Here is a 22,170-nt window from a genome sequence, read left to right on the forward strand (position 1 = left end):
TAAGACTCCTCTTTTAAAAAATTATAAGCTAAAATGTATTTGTGCGTGTGCATGTGTGTGTATGTCCCTTCCCTTCACATTCACAATTGCTGTTCCACAATGTACATCAAAATGGTTCTTCCAGTACCATCAGGGTACTTGTGAATGACAGGGGCTGCTGCTGGGAAGGAAATCTGGTTTTGAATAAAGGCCCAGATAAACCCTAAGCCATCCTAATTATAGCAAAAGACAGATAGAAGTAAGAGGCACTAATAGGATTCTGGACAGCTGGAAAAAGAAATTTGATATTTTGTCACTGCATGTGTTTTACCAGGCAATGTCACTATTTAGAAAGTTTTTAAGCAAATGTTTTGGGTGTAGCTTGTAAAAAAAAAAAACCAAAACATTCTTTTTAGTAATGTTTTGGGGCAGTTTGAAAACTGGTAAGTGCTGGCTTTTATCAGAATTCGTAGTATGGATGAAAGATTTCTGTGTGTCTAAATGATTTGCAGAATTCACTTGATGCTGGAGAAAGTAGATAAAGTAGATTTTGCTGTGCTCAAAAATCAGAGTAGGTTTTTGAATGAATGTCTGTTTTATTTTATTTTTCTTAGACCACAAAGTATTAAAGAGGCTAAGAAAACACAACAGGAAGCCAAAAAAAAAAAAAGTTTTACTCTATTACTGATGTGGGGGTGTATTTGAAACAGATGCAGTTGAATTAATGGGAATAATTAATGTACAAATATGTTATGCTTGATATATGAACTTATTATATTTATAATTTTAAAGGGTTCCAAATGGGCTTTGAACTGATGCTATGCTGTGACCAAGATTTGGTTTTTGGAAATAAATACCTAAGAAAAGTTATTTATCAATTATTTTTACTCAGCCTCTGTTCTCCCTTCTCCCAGCTTTGTGGTTGGGACCTAGTATTGTTTTTATAGAAGACTAGATATACTCCAAAGAAAATTAAGTATTCCCAAATGCATTCAAAGTTATTGAACTCCCTTTGTGAAAAAGTAAAAATTTAATATATTGATTTCTAAAGACCCAGTCATAAAATAGCCTAAAAATCTAAAAATCTCCAGATCCAGGGTAGTTTTTTCCTGAGCAAATTGTCCTGTTCCACGGGCCAAATTAGCTGTATAAAGGTCACATCTATAATTTACTTCTTTGCAGGAGTGCCAGCTTTATCCTTTTTCGTTGTTTAACACACCAATGACCACAGATTCATGCCCAAGAGGAGTTTATGGAGGCGGTTTGGCCAAAAAGTAATACAAAATTAAGTTATAATGTAAATTTTTCCATGTCAATAACTATAGCATTTCCCTTTCTACTCATAAAATGCTCTTCCTGACTCAGCTAAGTGCCTTTTCACAGTCGTTTATCCATGTTGAGCGTTTCACTGGGCAAATTACTTCAATTATTAAAGGTTGAGTGTGGAGCAAGGGGAAGGGGGGAGCAAAGTGGCCCAAAAGAAGTAAGTGAAGGAGAGGGGGCTATTGACAATGTTAGTTTTAGACCCATCACTGTGGGAGGCAATGCCTAGCTCCCTCAGCTGCCAAAAGTTGAGAGGCGCTCAAGGAAGGAGCCCCCTTTGTCATCCTGAATTCTGAGATGGAGAGCCCTGGGGACCAGGAAGCTCACTTGTTTCCTGGCGATGCAGTGAAATAGAAGGGGCGGTCCCTGGGACACTCTTGTCTCTGCCAAACTTTTAATGGGACTCTTGCTCACACAGTCACACATTCATGGATGCACACCTACCTTGCCAGCTATCAGCTCAAGGTCCCATCTGTGGTTTCACACATGACCAAGGCAATTATCTCAGGACACTGAACATGAATTTTTAGAAAGCTTGCATTCTGCAGATAGAGGGGCCGTTTCTCACTCTGCTGTTCTCAGTAGCAGAGTTGACCTCTCACTCAAGGGACAATGTGAGTAGAAGCTATATATTAAGTAGTTCCGTGTAGCCCCAAGTTAGAAATAGGGTCTCTGTACCTGTGGCATTTATTGACCCTTAACTAAAGCAGGAATGTTCTGCCACAGGTATAGTGGCATAGTGAGTGCAGATTTCTTTTACCCATGCAAGTTAACCCATACAGTTACTCTCTAACTGTAGGAGATGTCTGTATTTCTTACACATGTACAGGAAATGGCTAAATATCATTGCAAATGTGACACCAAAGCATTAGGGGGTCATTGGAAACTAAATCAAATTTTTTATAATATTGCTAAAAAAAAAAAAAAAACCCAGCCCAAGATTGGTGAATCTTTCCATAACTAAGTCAAAAGACATTTAAAATATTTACTCTCAGACATCTGAGGCTTGTGGGAACTTAAAATTTGAAATGGTTAAAAATCCTTGGTTGAAGGTAACATTAATAAATTTGCCCTCTCCTGACTCTTGCCTGATTCACTTTCTTGAAGGTGACTAGCAGTAGAAACAGTGACCAGCATCTTATCTTTCAGTATTTTCTCTTCATCTGTGTATTGCTTTTAGCATGCTGAGAAAAATTCCGTATCTCTAATTCTACGTTACAAGAACAAGGCAAACGTGTAGACTAAACTGAATCCAGGAGTCCTTACTTGCTGTCTTCCTTTCCCACTCTAACAAGGCAAAGCATCTTGTTCTGATTTGTCTTGAAATAGGACTTACCCAGGCTAAGACTGAAAAGCCCCCAGTTGCTCTACATTTATGGAAGATTTCTAAATTAATCCCAGTTTGGGAGTGGAAAACAGAAAGGGTACCCCAGGCTAACTTGAATCATCTTCAAGGGTCACACTGCCAGTTGTTCACCTTGGTTCTGATCTTGCTTTCTTGATCCAACTCAGAGGCAGGGCCGGCCAGTCTGGCCCTCTTAAGTTTCCCTGTAGCCACACTGGGGTAAGATCATCCTCACTCTTTAATCAGAAGTACTGTGTCTGTCCTTCTGCATAGCTGCCCAGCTTCACCCCAGAGAGATTTGCATTGCTCTTTGGGATCATGGGAACTCAAGTGTACGGTATGGAAATGTATTCTTAGGTTCTGATAGTTAAGAATCTTCCTGACCAGGAATCAGCATAAAGGGTGAGCTCCATGATGGTAGTGAGTTTGGTCACTGTTTTTGTTCACTGAAATGTCCCAAGTCCTTGGAATAGTACTGGCCACGTAATAGGCACTCAATAATTGAATGAGTAAATAGCCATATGGTACTAGACAACTAGATTGAGTCCTCTCCCTTTTTTTCTTGATGAGTCTGGCTAAAGGTTTGTCTATTTTGTGTATCTTCTCAAAGAACCAGCTTTTAGTTTCACTCATCTTTGCTATTGTTTTCTTCATCTCTATTTTATTTATTTCTGCTCTGATCTTTATGATTCCTTTCCTTCTACTAACTTTAGGTTTTGTTTGTTCTTCTTTCTCTAGTTGCTTTAGGTGTAAGGCTAGGTTGTTTGAGACTTTTGTTTCCTGAGGTAAGATTGTATTGCTATAAACTTCCCTCTTAGAACTGCTTTTGCTGCGAATTCCAGGTATAGTCATGTATGATTCTAATAATCATTGGTCTCAACTACTTTATGGCCTTCATTGTCATAAGTACATTCCTTAGTTCCCCTCATATACCACCTTTCCACTAGGAAATTACTACCCATTGCTCTTCTGGCCCTGGGGATGGATTGGTTTATGCTAAACTGACCACACTTTGCATTCAGCTTCCTTGTGAATGCTGGTAATTCAGATACAACCTTGGCCTTGTTGGTGGCTTATCAGCTCTCACAGATTGCTAACTAGATCCAGGAAGATCTTACCACATCCCCCTAGCATTCAAGACCTTCCACAATATTGCTTCTATTTACCTCTGAGAGGCAAAGCAGACATACACGCTGGCTACCTTTTCTGGAAAAGGAAGACTTTTCTCAGAATGTGTTTTTTCCATCTTCTGGTCTGGAACGCCATCACTCAGCTTGTTGCTAGCTCAGCTCACCTACTCCTTCAAGGCCAAGGTGCAGGTCCTTCAAATTGTACTTCCACTGAAGCACTTTCCTCATCCCTAACTATGATTTCTCCTTCCAGAGAAACAGCGTGCATGTCCTCATTCTTTGTATAGTGTGGTGAGCTCTGGACCTGAGTTTGGTTCCTGCCCTACTGCTTTCTGACTCTGTGCCCTGGGAAAAACTACTTAAGCTCTCCCAGCCCCAGTTTCCTCATCTAAAACAAAATAATAATAATAACCGCCACCACCACCTCACAGAGTGTTGTACGGATTAAATGCTCAGCACCGTACCTATTATGCAGTTAACATTTAATAAGTATTTTCATTTTTCAATTTATTATTTACCTTCTTAATCCATATGTCCTTTCTCCCCATATCAGCCTCCTTTTGGCTGGCTACAAGAGGATTTAATACCTTTTTTTAATTGAAATTTTTAATGAGATATTGTATGTGCACATATAGTTGTAAGAAATGAGACAGAGAGCGCTGTACACTGTGCCCAGCTTCCCCCGATGGTAACATTTGGCAAAACTGTAGCATAATTTTTACAACCAAGACATTGACATTGATACCATCTGTTGATCTTATTCAGATTTTCCCAGTTTTACTTGTGCTTCTGTATGTGTGTATGTATGTGTGTGTAGTAAGATCTATAGAAATGTGTCACTTGTGTAGGCTCACGTGACAAATGTGGTAGGAAAGTTCATTTAAGTGCAGCCGAGTAGCTAGGCAGGCAGTGTAATAGCACGGTATATGGCAGCTTGAAATGTGCATGGCCACCCAGTGACAGGCAGACACGGGTCTCCAGTAAAATTCTTTTAAAGCATAGGAAGATATACGCTGATAATCTAAACCTTCTTGCAATACAGTTTTCATATCTGGGACAGAACAATCTGAGATTCGAATTCATCTGCATAATAAAATGCATCACCCCAAATAACAACTGTTAGCACTGACTCAGGAAGGCGGATAAGCCAGCTCTCTGCTGATGATGGGAAGGGCCGAAGTTTATAATCACTCATCTCTCAGAACGTGGCAGTCACGCCTCTTGTCAGCACTACTCCACGGCTGACCCAGGGAGTAACACAAACGTTTGTTTTGTTTTTAATCACAAAGCCCACTGTGCCACTTCTGCCTAAACCCATTACCATCCTGGACCTGCATGATTACTGCTCACTGCAGGTGTTGTACTCAGTTGGTATTAAATAATCAACGGCCATCATCAAAAAATCTGCAAACAATAAATGCTGGAGAGGGTGTGGAGGAAAAGGAACCCTCCTGCACTGTTGGTGGGAATGTAACTTGATACAGCCACTATGGAGAACAGTATGGAGGTTCCTTAAAAAACTAAAAATAGAACTACCATACGACCCAGCAATCCCACTATTGGGCATATACCCTGAGAAAACCATAATTCTAAAAGAGTCATGTACCAAAATGTTCACTGCAGCTCTATTTACAATAGCCAAGACATGGAAGCCACCTAAACGCCCATCAACAGATGAATGGATAAAGAAGATATGGCACATATATACAATGGAATATTAGTCAGCCATGAAAAGAAACGAAATTGAGTTATTTGTAGTGAGGTGCAGGATGCGAATAAAGATGCAGACCTACTAGAGAATGGACTTGAGGATATAGGGAGGGGGAAGGGTAAGCTGGGACAAAGTGAGAGAGTGGCATGGACATATATACACTACCAAATGTAAAACTGATAGCTAGTGGGAAGCAGCCGCATAGCACAGGGAGATCAGCTTGGTGCTTTGTGACCACCTAGAGGGGTGGGATAGGGAGGGTGGGAGGGAGGGAGATGCAAGAGGGAAGAGATATGAGGGTATATGTATATGTATAGCTGATTCACTTTGTTATACAGCAGAAACTAACACACCATTGTAAAGCAATTATACTCCAATAACGATGTTAAAAAAAAAAAATCAACGGAAGCTCCTTAGTACCTACAGCCTTGCTACTCACCTTGTGGTCTGCAGACCAGCTTGGCAGAATGCAAAATCTCAAGCCCCGCCCCAGTCTTGCTGAATCAGAATTTGCAATTTTAGCCCAATTCTTAGGAGATTTGTATGCACACTAAAGTTCCAAAAGTCCTGGTCTGCAAGAAGAGATCTTTCCCACTGAGACCCTAAGGCAATGGTCTCAACCCTGCTGTACCTGGGATCACCTGGGACCTTAAACCATTCTGATGCCTGAGTACCGCCCCCGTCCCTCACTCCCCCTACAAGATTCTGATGTAATTTGTCTGCAGTGTGGCTTGGGCACTGAGAGTTTTAAAAGCTCCCAAATGATTCTCTGAACTTCTAAGATTGAGAATCTTAGCTGTGCTTTAGAACCATCGTTGGTTTTCTAAATATACAGGTGCCCAAGCCCCACCCCCAGAGGTCCTGATTTTGGTGGTTCTAAGGCCCTCAGGGAGTGGAATGCAAGTGTCACCCTGGGGGTTCCAGGTCCCACACCGGCAGAGCAGGGCCACCTTTCCTGAGAGGTTGTACCCTTCATGAAAGCTCTCCCTCAAGGATACTGGAGCCCCTTGCACCTGATTTTCTGCAGTCTTAGCCAAGGAACAAAGCGCCAGGTTATTCAATACTACTTTTCAAATCAAGGTAGTGGGCGTTCTCCACGTGTAAGTTGTTTCTGCTCTGGTGCGGTATATGCATTCCTGCAACACCTCACATTCTGCAAAGTCACAGCTAAAATATTAGGCCTTCTGGGGAAAATAGTATTCCCGGCAGGTTACTTCATAAACAGGCCATTTAAAAACTAGAGACAAAAGCAAAAAATGAATGCAAGAAGTTCACTTGGACCACCCAGGGAGGCGGCTCAGGTTGCCTGAGGGCCGCCACAGCAGAGATTAAACATACACAAGGTCATTGAGTGGAAGTGCTGGCAGCCCTTTAGTCAGAGCAGCTGGAGGCTGAGATGCGAAAACAGAAATGGGTCTCTGTGGAGCCGTCTGTGAAGCTGGGCCTGGGAGGTGCCACCTGCCTTCAAGTGACCCCGGCCTGGAGTGTGCCTCTTAGGAGCACTGGGGCAGGCTTCTTTTTTTTGTTTTTTTTTAATTTATATTTTAATTGAAGTCTAATTGATTTACAACGTTGTGTTAATTTCTGCTGTACAGCAAAGTGACTCAGTTATACCTATATTCTTTTCAGATTCTTTCCCATTATAGTTCTCACAAGAGATTGAATATAGTTCCCTGTGCTCTACAGTCGGACCTTGCTGTTTATCCATTCTATGTGTAATAGTTGGTATCTCCCAACCCCAGTTCCTCAGTCCATCCCTCCCCCACCCCCCAGGCTTCAGTTTTAATTTTATTAAAATATGACTAAAAAGGGTCCCTGCTGCCAATGCAAAAGCTGAGTTAAAGGCTATTCCCTTTCCTGCTCAAGATTCTATAGTTTACTCCAGCTATTCAGGGGCCCTTAGCCTAGGAAAAATTGCCCATGAGCCAATGCAGCATCTACGTTATACTGATGTCATTCCCTACTAACTGATTTCATCGGGCTACCTCATTACAGGACACGTGTTACAGAGTCTCCCCTGTGCTACGGGGGCACAAAGACCTGCTGCTCAGGGGCTCCAAGGCCTCAGGGCACTGCCTCCAAGTGGGGGCCGGGATGATTTGCACTGGAATCACCTGCTAAGGTGCTTGTTTAAAGATACAGATCTCTGAATTTTACCCAAGACTTGTTGTATCTGCACCTTTAATTAAGTGATTCTTAATTAATTAAGCGATTTAATTAAGTGATCACTTTAATTAAGTGATTCTCTAAGTGATTCTGCTGAGCAGAATTTAAGCCATGGGCTTAACTAGAATGAGACCTAGTGTGAATACTACAACTTGAGGCGTTCCTGTAAAGAATCACAGGATTTTGGAAACAACAGGAAGTTTAGGGCTTGTCAAGTGTAACCCCTTTGCCCTAAGAGGAAAAAAACCTCATGACTTGGATTTTTCTCTGCTTTCTAGTTGGCTTGCTATAAATGCAGCTTGGGCTTCACCTGTCCAGCCACTGAAATAAATACAGATCCTGATTTATTGTAACTAATCCAAAACAGGTGTGCCATCTACAGCTGAGTTTTATTTTGAGGAGTAGGGACGGGACAAGAATTTGGGTGGCAGCAGGAGAGGCTGGTGAGAGGAGGGTCCTTTGGCTGTGAGGATGAGTTTTAGTCCCTGTAGCAAATCTCTCATCACTGCCTTGGGTGGGAGCTGAGTGCCAGAGACATGCCTTATTGGTCTTTTTTTTTTGCTATGACTGAAAGTGAACTTGCTTCACTGAAAAGGGACCGAAAAAATATTGGGTTAACCAACCATCTATCTATATGAACGCTAAAGCTGTGGTAATCAGAACTGTGCGATAGTAGCCCCAAACAGATAAATAGATAAACCAAAGTGAGTTGAGAGAACAGAATCAGACCTAAGAATATGTTGGAATTTGGTTTAAGATAGAAATAGCCAAGTTTTAGGGAAGAAGCAAAATCTTCAAAGTTGACACGAGTAGCCATCCGTGTGGGGAAAAAAATAAGACCAATGGACCTCAAATAAACTCCAGATAGGTCTTTTTTTTAATTAATTAATTAATTAATTTATTTTTGGCTGCATTGGGTCTTTGTTGCTGCACACGGGCTTTCTTTTGTGGCGAGCGGAGGCTGTTCTTTGTTGCGGTGCACGGGCTTCTCATTGCGGTGGCTTCTCTTGTTGCAGAGCACAGGCTCTCAGTGTGCGGGCTTCAGTAGTTGTGGCGTGAGGGCTTCGGTAGTTGTGGCTCATGGGCTCTAGAGAGTAGGCTCAGTAGTTGTGGCTCATGGGCTTAGTTGCTCCACAGCATGTGGGATCTTCCCAGACCAGAGCTTGAACCCGTGTCCCCTGCATTGGCAGGCAGATTCTTAACCACTGTACCGCCAGGGAAGCCCCAGATGGATCTTTGAGTTAAATATAAAAAATCCAAACTATAAACTACTGGAAAAAGTATTGGAAACTATTTTTATGACCTTGAAAGCCACAAGTTCTTCTTGGGATGTAAAGAACATCAACAACAAAAACAAAGAAAAAATGTGACAGTTTTGATTACATCAAATTAAAAATTTTATATAACAAAAAATACTGTAAACAAAATTAAATAAAAGTGACACACCAGGAAAAATATGTCAAACATGTAAGAGACAAAGATTAATTTCCAAGGCATATGAAAACCAAATAGATAAGAAAAGTACCCTTAACAACTGAATTTTTAAAAAGGTAAAAGTAAATAAATATGAAGTTCATAGAAGAGAGAATCTAAATGGTTATTTATATGAGAAGATGTACAATGTTGTGAGTAATTAGGAAAATATAAATTTAAAAGATGTAACATTTTCACCCATCAGACAGACAAAAGATTTAAAGGATGATAACATCAAGTTATTGAGATTATGGAGAAATGGGTTCATTGCCAGCAAGAACGTAACTTGGTGGTATCTTTTAACATGAAGAAGGGCAGCAGTGTCACTTTTCGGTATCTACTCTCAAGAAGAGCTTACACACGGGCCCCAGGGGGCCTGTGTACCATAATGTTTTGCAGAATTGTTTGTCTAAGGAAACATTTATGCAGAAACAGCTAAATAAAATGTGGCCTGTTCAGATGATGGGCATCTCAAAACATAATATAAAGAGAAAGGTATGGTGCAGCATGACCCATGGAGCATGATACCATTTATGCCCTCCAAACTAATCCAGAATAGTGTATGTTCTTATACATACATACATATATACATAAAATTATTTTTTTTAAGTCTGGAAGGATACACACCAAAATGATAATGGTGACTAACTCCAGGGAGGGAAATAGGAATATTGCATTCAGAAGGGTGATTAGTAATGTAACATTTTAAAAGGAAACTGTATTCATTTATTACCTGCATTATTGAAAACTAGTAGTTTTTTGAATTTAACTTAATTTTAATTTTTTTTACATCTTTATTGGAGTATAATTGCTTTACAATGGTGTGTTCGTTTCTGCTGTATAACAAAGTGAATCAGCTATATGTATACATATATCCCCATATCCCCTCCCTCTTGAGCCTCCCACCCTCCCTATCCCACCCCTCTAGGTGGTCACAAAGCACCGAGCTGATCTCCCTGTGCTATGCGGCTGCTTCCCACTAGCTATCTATTTTCCATTTGGTACTGTATATATGTCCATGCCACTCTCTCACTTCGTCCCAGCTTACTCTTCCCCCTCCCCGTGTCCTCAAGTCCATTCTCTACGTCTGTGTCTTTGTTCCTTTCCTGCTCCCAGGTTCATCAGAACCATTTTTTAAAAAAGTTTTAGATTCCATATATATGTGTTAGCATACAGTATTTGTTTTTCTCTCTCTGACTTACTTCAGTCTGTATGACAGACTCTAGGTCCGTCCACCTCACTACAAATAACTCAATTTTGTTTCTTTTTATGGCTGAAATTATCTTTATCCATTCATCTGTCGATGGACACTTAGGTTGCTTCCATGTCCTGCCTACTGTAAATAGAGAAAAACTAGTGTTTTTGAAAAGGAAAACCGACTGGGGCCTAGGAATCCTCGATTCTAGTCCTGGTTCTGCCAGTGACCAGCTGCACGTCCTGTGTCATTTCTCCTCCTCTTGAGGCCTCTTTCCTCAGTGTGAACTGAAGGGATTCAACAAGAAGATCTCTGTTTCCCAGGCACTAAAGTCCTGTGAGTCCTTAATTCAAAAAAATACCAAAAAAAAAATATCAGCTACCAAAAAATATCAAATAAAATGGAAGGAAATGTGGATCTCAAGGTGAGGAAAGTCTGTCTAAGCATAAAGGGAAAGAAAAATGGATAAATCTGACAATGTTTGAGGTAATTAGGTTTAGATGAGTTCATGAGGGTGGACCCCCCTCCCCCCCACAGTGGGATTAGTGATCTTATAAGAAAAAGAGGCGAGACCATGGGGAGGCAGCTGTACTGTGTGCATGCCAGAAAGAGAGCTCTCACCAGGAACCAAGTTGGTTCTCCAGATCTATGAGAAATAAAGTTCTGGTGTTTATATATATACAATGGAATATTACTCAGCCATAAAAAGAAATGAAATTGAGTTATTTGTAGTGAGGTGGATGGACCTAGAGTCTGTCATACAGAGTGAAGTAAGTCAGAAAGAGAAAAACAAATACCGTATGCTAACACATGTGTATGGAATCTAAGAAAAAAAATAAAAGGTCACGAAGAACCTAGGGGCAGGACAGGAATAAAGACGCAGACCTACTAGAGAATGGACCTGAGGATATGGGGAGGGGGAAGGGTAAGCTGGGACAAAGTGAAGGTGTTTAAGCCACCCAGTCTATGGTATTTTGTTAGAGCAGTCTAAGCTGACTAACATATAAAGTCACCCTCAGAATTCACAGCCCCAGGTAATTGGGGAGCTATTTGGTGCACTAATATTGTAAATTACTAACAATCATCCTTATGGTTTAAAATAGCTTCTATTTGTATCTAATTTATACCAGAGGTTACCCTGTTCACTGGGAAGCTGTGTTCTTATGAATGGTGATATTGATATTTTTGTGTTCATTGCATGGCACGTATATGACACTTTACTAAGGCATTTTTCTGAAACGGAATTGTTACTTCCCAAAACTAAGCAATAAGGAATAAGCCATATCAGTCAGTTGTGTAGGTAAAAGATGATATTGACTTGGAGGTACACTTTTAGATCATCATCCCAGCTTCTATACTTGGTTAAAAGTTTGCACTGCCAGTGGGGAGAAACAGAAGTGTCTCCTCATCCACAAAAATAATCACCCTTTACTGAGTGTCTTCATGTTCCTAGTACTGAATGAATGCCCCGCATTTGCTATTTCCTTCAATTCTTGTAATAATAGTGTGAGCCGGCCCACAAGGCTCAAAGATGTTAATTAACAGGAACATGGCACGTTTATTTCAAGTGGGAATAATGGAATTCAGATTCCCTAAGGCAGTCAGGTCAACACACCACAAATTGAAGCTGCTGCTGCTGCTGCCAAGGGCCACCGAAGTTTGAGAAAAGAGCCAGGATCATTCAGGAAAAAGAACCCCATTAATTGGCTCCAAAATCCAGATTGTTTATGAAATTACCTAATTGTGCCCAAGGCAGATTTGGATTATGCCTGCCCCCTAGCTCCGCAGTCACCTGGACTCAAGTGCTCCCAGGTCACTCCGTCTGCTTAGTCCTACAGCTCTTCACTTAGAGCCTCTCCTGTCCATCACACTGGATTAGATCCACACTATCCTGATTCATCTGCCCTGCTGGACTGTGAATTCCTTGTGGTCAGTGGTGAGCCTTACTGAGCACACAGTACCTGGTCGTTAGAAGAGCTCAATAAATGTTGAACATTGCCCTGTGATCTGAAAGGCCCATGTACAAAAGGGGATGTCAATCCAGCAAGCGTGACAAGCACTCCAGAAACATTGTCAACCAAAATAATATGTATAGATTTGAATAGTGATCATTCATTTCAAATGATATGAAGGTATAAATATGGGAAAGTCGTGTTTTAGTTTACTAGGGTTGCCATCATAAAATACCACAGACTGAATGGTTTAAACAACAGAAATTTATTTTCTCAAAGTTCTGGAGGCTAGAAGGGCAAGGTCAAGGGGTCAGCAGAGCTGGCTAGTTCTCAGGCCTTTCTCCTTGGCTTGAGGTGGCTGCCTTCTCACTGGGCATTTGTGCGGTCATCTCTCTGTGGGTGCACGTGTCTGCTGTCTATATCCTAATCTCTTCTAATGACACCAGTCATATTGGATTAAGGGCCACTCTAAGGACCTTACTTTACCTTATTCACCTCTTTAAAGGCCCTGTTTCCAAATACGGTCACATTCTGAGCTTCAACACATGAATTTGCGGGTGGGGAAATAATTCAGCCTATAACACACAGTTTCTAAATCTATCACTGACCATTTTGGGGCACAAGTCACTGAGAATTAGGATCTGGAAAGTCAGCATTTTAACTACCTCAAAACTCTGATTGGGAAAATTCCACAATTCTGGAAAAGCAAACACGCCCCAATTTCTTCTCCCTGTGGAATGAGGATGCTGGCCGAGGGACCACCCAGCAGATTGCCCAGGTTCAGCTGACAGTGTGGTAGGCAGAACAATGCCCCCGAAAGATTAGGTCCATGCCCTAGTCCCCAGAACCCGTGGATATGTTACCTTACATGGCAAAAGGGACTTCGCAAATGTGAATAAGTTAAAGGTTTTGAGATGGGGGACTACCCTGGATTTCCCAGGGCTCCAAATGTAATCACAGAAGTCCTTCTAAGTGAGAGAGGGAGGGAGAAGAGTCAGAGAGAGACTGGAAGATGCTGTGCTGCTGGCTTTGGAGATGGAGGAATGGGGCATGAGCTAAGGAAAACGGGCAGCCTCTAGAAGCTGGAAAAGGCAAGAGACTTCTTCTCTGGAGCTTCCGGAAGGAATGCAGCCCTGCCGCTAACTTGATTTTAGCCCAGGGAGATCCATGTCTGACTTCTGACTTCCAGAACTGTAAGATAATCAATTCGTATCTTTTAAGTGACTAAGTTTGTGGTCATTAGTTACAGCAGCCATAAAAAACTAATGCAGGGCCTCCCTGGTGGCGCAGTGGTCGAGAGTCTGCCTGCCGATGCAGGGGACACGGGTTCGTGCCCCGGTCCTGGAAGATCCCATGTGCAGTGGAGCGGTTGGGCCCGTGAGCCACGGCCGCTGAGCCTGCGTGTCCGGAGCCTGTGCTCCGCAACGGGAGAGGCCACAACAGTGAGAGGCCCGCGTACCGCAAAAACAAACAAACAAACAAACAAAAAACTAATGCAGACAGAAAGGATAATTTTTAAAACAAAGCACTTCAGAGCAAGTCAGGATCTTCCTTAGGTTTTTACTTCGGACATCAGAGAAGGAGCCCATTTATGACACACTATGCAAATTCTAGATGTCTTTGGCTTCAAAAGCTGACACAGAAGAGAAAACAAGAAGAACGGTAATTCCACCCAGAACAAGGCCAACTTCATCTAAAGCTGACACAGAAGAGAAAACAACAAGAAGAATGGTAATTCCACCCAGATCAAGGCCAGCTTCATCTAAAGCTGACACAGAAGAGAAAACAACAAGAAGAATGGTAATTCCACCCAGATCAAGGCCAGCTTCATCTAAAGCTGACACAGAAGAGAAAACAACAAGAAGAATGGTAATTCCACCCAGAACAAGGCCAGCTTCATCTAAAGTAAGTATGTTGGGAATTCCCTGCCTGTCCAGTGGTTAGGACTCAGCACTTCCACTGCAGGGGACCGGGGTCTGATCCCTGGTTGGGGAACTAGGATCCCACAAGCTGCGTGGCCAAAAAAATAATAACAATAAAATAAATAAAATATAAAATAAAAGAAAAATAAAAAAACAATAAAATAAAAATAAATAAATAAAGTATAACATTTTGGAACTCAGGGAGAAAGGACAGAGTCATGGACTCCACATCTAATCCACTCTGGAATTAGGATGCCTAGAATGTCTCCGTCTCCACACTGGTGTCCAGAGGAGCTCCTGGCCTGAGAATGCCTGTGAAGTGGCTGGACTCCAGGAGAAAGCATCCTGGGAAGGTCATGCCCAGAACATACCTTCTGACCGCAGGGCAGTCAGAGAGGCTGGGATGGTGCAAAGGAGGCTGGGAAACTCTGAGCAGCCTCTGGCGCAGGGTTTCCCAAACTGGATGCTGCTGACATTTGGGCTGGATAATCCTTTATTATGTGCAGCTGTCCTGTGCATTGTAGGATGTTTAGCAGTGCCTCTGGCCAGTAGCAACCTCTACCTCTCATCTCTACCGCAGCGCCCAATGTCCCCTGGGGGGTGGGGGACCCCATGTTGATTAGCTCTGGCTAAGTTCTGTACCCTCACCAGTGACAGCTGGGAAAGAAGCTGTTATTGCATCTAAATCAGTGCTGTCCAGTGGAAATATCATGCAAGCCACACATGTAACTTTGTGTAGGTATGTTCATAAGCTGTGCCACCACTGCCACGATTTAATTCCAGAATATTTTCATCGTCCCCCAAAGAAACCCCATACCCATGAATAGCCACCTCCTATCCTCCTCTCCACCATCCCTTGGCAAACTCCATTTTCTGTCTCTATAGATTTGCGTGTTCTGGACATTTCGTATACAGTCACGCCTTGTTTTATTGCACGTCACTTTATTGTGCTTTGCAGATACTGGTTTTTATTTTTGACAAATTGAAGGTTTGTGGCAACCCTGAATTGAGCAAGTCTATTAGCATGATTTTCCCAACAGCAATTGCTCACTTCATGGTTCTGTGTCACATTTTGGTAATTCTTGCAATATTTCAAAGTTTTTCATTATTATTATATTTGTTATGGTGATCTGTGATCAGGGATCTTTGTTGTTACTACTATGACTCGCTGAAGGCTCAGATGGTAGTTAGCATTGTTTAGCAATGAAGTGTTTTGGTTTTTTAAAATTAATTAATTAATTTTTGGCTGCATTGGGTCTTCGTTGCTGCACGCGGGCTTCACACTGTGGTGGCTTCTCTTGTTGCGGAGCACGGGCTCTAGGCGCACGGGCGTCAGTAGTTGTGGCTCGCTGGCTTCAGTAGTTGTGGTTCACGGGCTCTAGAGCGCAGGCTCAGTAGTTGTGGCGCACGGGCTTAGTTGCTCTGTGGCATGTGGGATCTTCCCGGACCAGGGATCGAACCCATGTCCCCTGCATTGGCAAGCGAATTCTTAACCACTGCGCCACCAGGGAAGCCCTGAAGTCTTTTTGAATTTAGTTATGTGCATTTTTTTTTTTAGATATAATGTTACCACACACTTAATAGACAAAGTATAGTGTAAACATAACTTTTATGTGCACTGGGAAACCAAAAATTCGTGTGGCTTGCTTTATTGTGATATTTGCTTTATTGCAGTGGTCTGGAACTGAACCCGCAATATCTCTGAGGTCTGCCTGTAAATGGAATCATACAATATGTGATTTTTGTCTGCCTTTTTTCAATTAGCATAATATTCTCAAGGCTCATTCATGTTAGAGCATCTATCAATACTTCATTCCGTTGCGTGGCTGAATAATATTATGTTATATGGATCTACCGTACCTACTTTTGTCCATCCATCGGTTGATAGGCATTTGGGCCGTTTCCACTTTGTAGCTATTATGGATAATACTGCTGTGAACATTCGTGTACATGTTTTTGTGTGGACATATGTTTTCAGTTCTCTTGGGTAAATAGCTAGGAGTAGAATTGCTGGATAACTTTATGTCTAACCTTTGGGGAAATATCATATACTGTTTTTCAAAGAAGCTGCACCATTTCCCATTCCCACCAGCAGTGTATGTGGGTAAGCCGGGTATGTAATTTTAATTTATTTTGGAAGCCACATTGTTAAAAAAGTTCAAAGACACAGGTGAAATGAACTTTAATATTATATTTTAGTAACTCAGTGTAACCAAAATATTATCTCAACATGCAATCCATATACAAGTTATTAATGGGATATTTTACTTTTCTTTGGTTATAAGTCTTCAAAATCTGGTGTGTCGTTTACACTCAATTTGTATGCTAACTACTTATTGGAAATACATGATCTGTATTGAGATTTTATGAAATTAACAGTTGAAAGAGTAGATTCACATACCCAAACTGTTCTGAACCTACTTAAATTTTTTCCTAACTGAATCACGTGTCGTTAAAAATTTTACATGCAGATTAACTAAAGTTAAATAAAAACTTAAATTCAGTTCCTTAGTTGCACCACGCATGCTTCAGGAGCTCACTAGCCACATATGGCTAAAGTCTTCTGGACTGGACAGCCCAGCTCTAAGTTATTTCTGTTGTAATGGTGATTTTTAAAAAGCACACCGCCCCAGGCCTCAACTTGGGTTTTCTTTCCTCTTCTACAGCTGATCCAGTGACAAGACGTAATTTTCTCTCTCTTTTTTAAAATTTCTTTTTTGGAGTAGTTTTAGGTTCACAGCAAAATTGAGGGAAAGGTATTGAGATTTCCCATTTACCCCCTGCCCTCCTCAACTGTTAACATTCCCCACCCAGAGAGGTACATTTGTTACAACCGATGAACCTACACTGACACGTGGTTAACACCCAAAGTCCATAGTTGACTTTAGGGTTCACTCTTGGTGGTGTACATTCAATGGGTTTGGACAAGTGTATAATGACATGTAACCACCATCATAGTACGTAATGCTATTTTAAGGAAAGGGCTGCTTCCTGTATGTCATATACTCCTTGTTGGAACATGTGGCAAACAGCAGTGATTGTCACCCCCTGAGCCCCTCCAGCCTTCCACCCCTCACCCCATGCAGACCTTGTTTCTAATGACAAGCCCTAACTGAGGCGGCCCCCCACTGCCAGGACCTTCACGTCCCAGTTGGCATCCTGGCAGCCCTGCAGCTCGTTGGGCAGGCTCCACTGTGTCTCTTGTATCACTCTGAAAACAACATGCCACCCTGCCCCCAAGCCCTCTATCGGGTTGCTATCAAGCTACAGGACAAGAGAGGACACATTCTAGCCGCATTGGAGGTCACAGGTGACCGGGCTTGGGAAATCGGATGTGGAAAAGAAAGCTGGGGATTGGGAGGGGAAGTGGCTTTTCCCTTAAACGTGTTTTTCTCCTGAATTTTCATCCTGAGAAGTCTAAGAGGCTCCTAGTCTGAAGGGGGAGAAACAGCATCACTGGCTCCCCAGAGGCAGGGATTCTACGGCCCATTCCCTCAGGGATTCCTGGGCTTGCATAGGGCAGTGCTTCCCAAACTGTAACACACATGCACGCCACCTGCCGAGCTTGTCTGACAGCAGCTTCTCATTGGGCAGGTCTGGGGAAGGCCTGGGATCATGCATTTCTAACAAACTCCCAGGGATTTCCAGGGACCGCACTTAGAGTAGTGAAGGCTGAAGGCTTTCCCCAGAGAGTAATCAACTGTGCCCCGTCCATCCCTTCGGCCCTCCTCCTCCAAGCTCAGTCGCCCAATCGCTTAGAATAGCTGATGTTTATTGAATGTAAATATGTGCCTGGGGCTGTGTTTTGCTTATTTAATTATCTCAACAACCCAAGGGGATTAATCCTGCTGGTGTCTGGGTTCTGGGTCAGGATGTGGTGCAGCCAGGCTTTGAACAGAGTTGGCCTGATTCCAAGCCCTAATCACGACATTACACAGCTTCCTAATTCCATTTTCGGGCTGAGCCCCTTAACTCTCTTTAGAACTAAAATAAACTCTGATAACGGTGGTTGCCTCTGGGGAAGGGGACTTCGTGAAGGGGTAGGAGGAAGACGTATTTGTCACTCTACACCCTTTCACCGGATACCGTGTGAATTTTGTGCTGTGTATGTATTACCTGTTCAAATAAATTAGTGATTGGTTTAAGAAACAGATAGTTAAAAAACAATAAGCCCATAGCCTTCCTATTCATAGTTAGAACACACACCAGTAACTGGGTCAGTATCAGACCAGTTCTCAAGGGGATCAGATATTTTCCTCCAAATTGGGCACTGAGCATCATGGCTGAGATGGTGAAGGTTCTATCCTTCCCATCCTCTGGGAATACAGAACAAGGCTGGCTTCGACTCTCACCAGACGATAACTGATCCAATACTTACCGCTTGGTTGGCGAGGACTTTTCCAGAGCTGGTAGACTCTATAGGAACAATTCAATGAGTAGATAATATTGGTAAAAATGGTGCTTTTCAAAGTCATAGGTGAGATTCCTTCCCTTGAGACAACTGGGCGTGGGTCTGAATTCCCCCGTGCTTATCTTTGCTCTTTTGTGATATCACACATTAACGAAGAGGGAAAAAATCATGATGTTAACCAGAAACTGGTTGTACTCAGCCCTCGTGGGTACCCAGATGCGATTCACTAGCCTCACTGCCGGTCCGCTAACCCTCAGCTCATTGCTGGGCTCCTGAAAATGTGAACTTTCACACATATGGTAAAGGAATTCAGGTGAATTCCTTTCGAATCCATATAGTGAGTGAATCTAATTGCTAAAAAGAGTTTACAAGAAGAGGCTCTGACCTAACCAGTTTTTACTGAACACATGAAGGTCTAGTGTAATTAGCCATAATGAAGAGTGCCAATAGGAGAGCGTGAATTTGGCTCAGAGGGACATGTTAGGGGACGGCAAGGTCCAGTTTGGCTGGAAGCTGGTGTATATAGATGAGAATATTAAGAAGGTGGGGGCTGGAGCCTCTGGGGGCCCGTATCACTGACCTGTGGAGTGGAAAGAGACCCAGCTCCCTGCTGGGCAAATAACAGAATGTTCCTGCTGTGCTCAAAATAGCTTTGGACACCTGCACCCTCCCCCCACCCAAAAAAAAAAAAAACTCCACTAGTCTGAAATTTCATTTGCTTCCCACGTATATACAATAACCACACGGTCCTTCCCCTGTCCTTCCACCTCTCTTCACGTCACTAACAGAAGGGGTATAGGCACGTGTGTACAACAAGACCCAGGGGCCTCACAAACAGGTGGCTGGAATCAAGCCCAGCTCCCCACTACTATAAGGAAATTACCATAACTCTCCCATTTTGAGCCACACATATGCAGACTGCGGGAAACGTTCACCTGAGTCTGTGGAGGTCCTCCTGCCCTGTTCTGCAGGGTTGTGACATCTGTCCATATACTGTCCTGGTGCTGTTGGTCCACTGAGGTCACTGCCAAGAGGTGACCATTACCCTGGGCCATGCAGCCTCAGGTCTCCTGCTTTTTCTGTGCCACACCAGGGGCCTGATGGCCCATGTTGGGAGATCCCACGCAGCGCTGTCTGCCGGGGCTCTTGCTACCTCTCTGGCAAGAGCACTGCCCTTCTCTCCTGGAAGCTGGGAGCAGAGACACACCAGGTGCCTCTTTCCTCTCCTTTGCTCCCAGGCCAGCAGATCTCTCTCTCACCAGGGGAAGTCTGTCTCTGCTCAAAATACTCTGTTCATCCAGCAAATACTAATTGAACACCCACTCTATGTTAGACCTCTTTCTACGTGCCAGGGATGCAACAGTGAGCAAAGTGAAGTCCCCCGCCCCAACCCAGGGTGCTTACCTTCTAGTGGGGGGACAGACAATAAACAGAGGTACCTGTATCATCAGCAGTGATGGTGCTATAGAGACGACAAGGCAGGACAGAGAGGGAGGGGTGATGCTTTAGGAAGGGGGTCAGGCCTCTCTGAATCTTCTAACTGTTCTGAAAATCCTCTAAATCCCCCTGACATTTTAGGCATTTTGATGCCCAGGAGCTCAGAGTCTAGAATACAGGCTGGTTTAGTTCTTCCCTCACCACATCCCGCCCCGAGGCAGTAAGGAATGACCTCTCCATCTGCTTGACTGGGGAGAGAGCACGAAGGAGATACAAGGAGAAAAGCAACCATGGAGTAAGATTCCTTCAACAGCGAGGTGATAGGAAGGGGAGTGAGAAGTGTCCCACGTCTGTCAGGGTCTTGCTGTGTCCTCTCCATCTCCCCATCTCAAATTTCTGAGTGGCGGTTCTTCTCGCAAGGGGTCTCATGGGGTAGGAGTGTCAGCACAGATTGAAGGAGGGCAAGAGGGTTCTGAGCTGATGAATGCGCTAATTCCATGTCCTAAGCTGACCTTCGTAATTGTTACGGTGCTGCCCTTTTCAGAGGATCCAGGAACGCAGAGGATTGGCTTGAAAAGATACTGATGGATTTGAACGCAGAGAAAGTCAAAGGTACAAAGAAGCAGGGGGGGGGGGGGGCATTAACACATGTGTGTGGAACCTAGAAAAATGGTACAGATGAACCAGTTTGCAGGGCAGAAATTGAGACACAGATGTAGAGAAGAAATTTATGGACACCAAGGGGAGAAAGCAGCGGGGGGGGGGGGGCCCGAGCCCGAGCAAATTGCTGCCACCCCTTACGCTCCCTTATGCCCCAGTTTCTCTCCTCAATTACCTTCATCACGAAGGGCAAGGGCAGGAATCCTGAAGGCAGGGAAGAAACAGGGAAAGGAGCAGCCGGCTTCTCCTGGGGCGCTTCCAGTGTCATCCTCCTTCCTAGATTTTGAATATCTTCTCCGCAGAAAGGCTCAGATCAGTTCAAACCTCCTATTTTCTGTGGTCCTTCAAAGTTCCCATCCTCTTGACCCGTCCCTTGCTGACATGTCACACTGCAGGCGTCGCATCGTGTGTAGAGCTAGCGTTCTACAAATGTGGGATGGACCAGGCTAGTTAACCACGCCCCTCCCCAGCCAGATCCTTGGAGAGTCTCCGCACTTCCGGGAAAAGGGAGGCCGAGAAGCTTCTTGGCCGGTCGCTGATCCGAAGGACCAGTGGAGGCGGCAGGGACACTGGTCCTGAGGACCCCAGGCAGGATCCTCAAGAGGACTGGGGTCTGGGGACACCTGGCAGGCTGCAGGGGAGGGAGCCCCACACCAGGTGGGAAGAGGAGCAGTCTGAGATGTTGCAGTCGGTCTTCTCATCGGGGCTGGAGGAGCAGAGGTCAGGATGTGGCCTGTGGTGACACAGAGAGAGAGATGAACCGTGGGGCCCATCACACTCCATTCGCTGCGATGTCTAGTGTACCTCCCCAGACACACCGCCACGATTCCGCGCCCACCCTGCTCCTCCTGGCAGCCCCAGGCACACTGCCTGCGCCTTATCTCTATCCCCCCTGCACAACTTCGACACAAATAACTAAGTTGTACAGGGGTTCTGTTCGAGCCCAAAGATGGTAGCTGAGCTAACTCATGTTTATTTCTTTCTTTATTTTATTGAAGTATAGTGGACTCCCAATATTATTTTAGTTTCAGGTGTACAACATAGTCAATTGATATTTTTATACATTATACTCTATACCAATTTATTATAAGATATTGACTCTATTTCCTGTGCTGTACATTACATCCTTGTAACTTATTTATTTTATACCTAGTAGTTTGTGCCTCTTAATCCCCTTCACCTATTTTGCCTCTCCCCCCACCCTTCTCTCCTTTGGGAACCACTAGTTTGTTCTTTCTGTGAGTCTGTTTCTGTTATGTTATATTTGTTCATTTGTTTTATTTTTTTAGATTCCACATATAGGTGAAAACATACAGTGTTTGTCTGTCTTTGTCTAACATATTTAAGCATAATACCTTCCAAATCCATCCATGTTGTTGCAAATGGCAATATTTCATTCCTTTTCATGGCTGGGTAGTATTCCACTGTGTGTGTGTGTGTGTGTGTGTGTGTGTGTGTGTGTGTGT

At 43.4% G+C, this 22,170-nt stretch overlaps 1 protein-coding gene across 6 annotated transcripts in view; it reads left to right on the forward strand.

Moving 5' to 3' along the window:
* The window catches only part of LOC112406197 (alpha-protein kinase 2-like), an 87,437-nt gene that overhangs the window by 634 nt on the left and 64,633 nt on the right, over window positions 1–22,170 (forward strand). The window lies entirely within an intron of this gene.

The sequence above is a fragment of the Neophocaena asiaeorientalis genome, unplaced genomic scaffold (genome assembly GCF_003031525.2).
Source record: "Neophocaena asiaeorientalis asiaeorientalis breed wild unplaced genomic scaffold, Neophocaena_asiaeorientalis_V1.1 scaffold124, whole genome shotgun sequence".
Taxonomy (NCBI): Eukaryota; Metazoa; Chordata; class Mammalia; order Artiodactyla; family Phocoenidae; genus Neophocaena; species Neophocaena asiaeorientalis.